This window comes from Artibeus jamaicensis, unplaced genomic scaffold (assembly GCF_021234435.1).
Source record: "Artibeus jamaicensis isolate MK-2021 breed Jamaican fruit bat unplaced genomic scaffold, CSHL_Jam_final contig_3126, whole genome shotgun sequence".
In the NCBI taxonomy this organism is placed as follows: domain Eukaryota; kingdom Metazoa; phylum Chordata; class Mammalia; order Chiroptera; family Phyllostomidae; genus Artibeus; species Artibeus jamaicensis.
Window position 1 is genome coordinate 854,372 of NW_026521723.1, and position 3,832 is coordinate 858,203.

At 37.1% G+C, this 3,832-nt stretch overlaps 1 pseudogene; it reads right to left on the reverse strand.

The window, feature by feature from the left end:
- Window positions 1-282: 282 nt before the first annotated feature.
- LOC119047306 (progesterone receptor-like) lies at window positions 283-3,471 on the reverse strand (annotated as a pseudogene).
- Window positions 3,472-3,832: the final 361 nt, after the last annotated feature.

A 3,832-nucleotide genomic window follows, 5' to 3' on the forward strand; every position in this document is an offset into this window, starting at 1 on the left:
CTCCAGAGTCCATGGTCTTAACCATTTCACCATGTGGCATGATTTTGAATTTGAATTTGAATTTGCTTGTAAAATATATGTCTATATTTGAATAATGAACACAAAGTCTAATTTTTATCTAATTTCCTGATGGAGAGGAAACAAATTCATTTTTCTTTTTTTCATTTTAATCTAATTTTTATTTTTGTCAAAGTAATTCATGTACATAATTTTAAAAGTCAAAATAGTGCTTCAAGACTTGTAACAATAAAAATAACAGCAACACAACTATACACCAACAAACTAGACAACCTAGAAGAAATGAAAAAAAAAATTCTTAGAAATTTACAATGTATCCAGATGGAATCAGGAGAAAATATAAAATATGAATAGATCAATTACTAGTGAGTGTATGGAATCAGTAACCAAATATCTCCCAGTGAAGAAAAATCCATGACCAGATGGCTTCACTGGCACATTTTACTAAACATTAAAAAAAATAATTAGCAGCAATACTTTTTAAACACTTCCAAAAAATTGAAGAGGAAAGAAGACCTCAAAAATTCTGAATAGCCAAAGAAATTCTAAGAAAGAAGAATAAAGCAGGAGACATTACACTCCCTGATTTCAAACTATACAATAAATTAATAGTAATTAAAAGGGTGCGATACTGGCACAAAGACAGACAGATGAACCAGTAGAACAAAATCAAGAGCCCAGAAATAAACTCATGCACATACAGTCAACTGATATTTGACACGGGAGCCAAGAATACACAATCAAGAAAAGATTGTCTCTTCAATAAATGGTACTTGGAAAACTGGATATTCACATGTAAAAGAGTGAAACTTGACCCCTATCTTACACCACTCATAGAAATTAAATGGAAATGAATTAAAGACTTACATTTAAGACTAGAAAGCGTGAAACTCCTAGAAGAAAACATAGGAAAAAAGTTCCTTGATATGAGTCTTGGAACTGATTCTTTGGAAATCACATTATATAAGTTATCCAGAAGTTGGTAGAAACACTGTTCACTAGAGACCCTTTTGCCTTAAACCAATTGCCTTGATGAGCTCTGTAATGTAGCTTAATCTCATTTCTTGAAACTGGTCCTGACTTCTTAGTCCTTCCCAAAAAATTGTATTAAGAAGCAGTAATACTTTTATACAGAGGAACTCTTTTGGGCTAACTTGAAGCTCCACAGTCTCCTGTGGGATCTGCCACATGGTAAAGCACAATGAATAAAATGACAATTCTTCCATCTGCTGTTCATTTAGTATTAGGTCGGGTGCAAAATATAGCATCTGCCCACTGACATATTTATAGGATCTCTATCCTAGTCCAAACACCACTAAACTCATCCAAGAATATTGCACGGTCGTTATCTGGTCTTCACTATCTAAGTATTGAAAACCTGGCAGTCACTTTGACCATGTGACTGTTGAAAGAAGTTGTCTTTTGTCTAGTTGTTTAAGATGTACCAGCAAAGAATTGTGAGTCTCAGGTTTGATGTTTCATGTCCTGCATAGATCATGTCTGGTTTAATTCTCATTGGCATGTTGATCAGTGCAGGGATCAACAGTATGTCTTGATTTGGTGAAAAAGTGAATTTCTAGCTTAGGGTTTGGCTTTCTTTAGAAATGCCCACTGACTGTGGGAGAGTGACAGCACCCAGTGTTGTCATAACCCTGACTTTGTTGAACTTTTGAAACTTTTGACCCTGGGCTCCGCCAGAGGGAGTGTAGCTCAGAGGGAACTGGAGTCATATAGGGAATGAATCGGTTGTGTGGCTTTGGGGAGAGAGGGCTGGAGAGGCAGCTGCCAATGCCTCAGTGCTGAATCCCTCCCCAAACCTTTTTAAAAATAACAGCCAATTGCTTCTAAGTAGTTCTTGAACCTGTATCATTTAAATTTTTCACTGCGTAGGAAATGACAATTTTTCATTGTGCAGAAAATGGAGTGTCTGTTAGGGTTTCTTCGAAAGCTCAGGATATTTCTGTGAAATCAAAAGAAAAGAGGCTCTTCCTGTGTTTACTTAAGCTAAGGTTACCCTCAGATCTGTTTTCTGGGCTGTCACTTACTTAAGCAACTACAAATAGGCTACCATTTATGCACCCACACTGTGCCAGTTAAGATGAAGATACATGGAAATACTGGCTTGGTACCTGTCATTAATGAGCTTAAAATTTAATGGAGACTAAACACACATACACACATCACCTTTAAATAATCTTTACAACCTAGCAGTATGTAAAAAAACCACCCAAACAAGGAATTCAGGGAAACGAGTGACCATTGGGTAAATTTTATGGAAGGGCTGGGGAGATAGCTTATACACTTCTAGATTTTCTTGGTCTCATCTTGTTCTAGGATCTTTACCTCTTCCACCCATTTGCTTTGCCTGAGCTGCTGAATCTGACAGAATCTGTGGTCTGTGATATTCTACCACATGAGGCTGTCCAGGTCAATGAGTGGAGTCTCTGGATCTTCCTACTACTTTGATACTTGTACGAACTAGCACTTGTATGAACTAGCATGGACTCTGGATTCCTAAGCAGCTTGTAAAAAGTTCAGAATATGCAACCTAGTGGTGTGGGAGAGTTGACTTTGGCTAAAGAAAACCAGGAGCTGGAAAGAATTTGTGCAGATAAATATCCTTTCCCTTTTTTTCTTGATCGGGCTCATCTGAAAAATAGTTTCTCTGACCAGACTGTCTGAAGACATCCTAGGTAGCTGAACAGGTGACATAGCAAGTGACTGGCTGAGATTCTTCGAGCTCATTGTGAAGTAGAGGCTCTTGTTGTTATGTTTATCTTACACTGCTTGTCATCTTTCCCTGTCTCATTTTTCTTTTTCTTCATTCTTGTCCTGGGATTGCATTTCCCTGAATAAAGTAATACCCTGTAATCTTTGTCTAAATTTTTGTTTCTAGAAGTCTTGGAGTAAGACAGAAGAGTGGACAATCTTTTAAAAAATGAATGATCTGTGTTGAGAACATTTATATTGGAAAACAGTCAGGGTCAAGTTTCAGAGGGTCGTGTTGATAGACATGTGGATTCTTTGAAGGTTTCTGAGCAGAGGAGTGCCACAAAGGAAATTGGTATTCAGGAAGATAGATTAGTTTGAAGTACAAAATTGGAGTTGTGGTGGTGGGTAGAACTGGAGGCAGGAAGACTAGTTATGATTTACATGTAAGGATAAGTATAGGGCCCATGTGTAGAAATTAAATTATAGACAAGGAATATTAGGATGGTTTTAGCTCTCTTGGTAAAATAGGAAGCAAGGTCATTCACTAGAAGTAAGAGGATGTGCAACACTGGAGGGCTGAGCAGGCAGGGAATGCCAATGTACCCTCCTAGGGTCGTGCTCCTGAGCATCAGAGGTCCATGCTGGGTGGTATTGCTCCTTCTGGAGCCTGGCTGGTGGCTGTAGGTCTTTCTGTTCTTCATCAATATGCTTCTTGGACACACACAGAATTTCTAATTTCATGGTTAGTTTGTGTGCTATAAACATATTACCAAAAGCCTGATCAGATATTTACAATCTATTCAATTTGGATTTGGTTAATTAAATTATGTTAGTTATGTAAATAAATTGGCTAACAGATTAAAACTAATTTGTTAATATTTGTTAATTAAAAATTCCATAGAAAATGCTATTTAAAGCACTTTTTAATGAACAAATGTATGAGCCCTGTGGTTGTACAGCAATTGGCTTTTCTTGTATAGCTAGAGTAAGCACAGAACACACGCCTTTTGTCTAGACTTTGCTGTTCCTGGGAAAGAGAAGTGGGCTAATCTAGTTTCTGAATGGCAAAGTGTGTGCTCAGTTTTTTATTTTATTTTTTAAA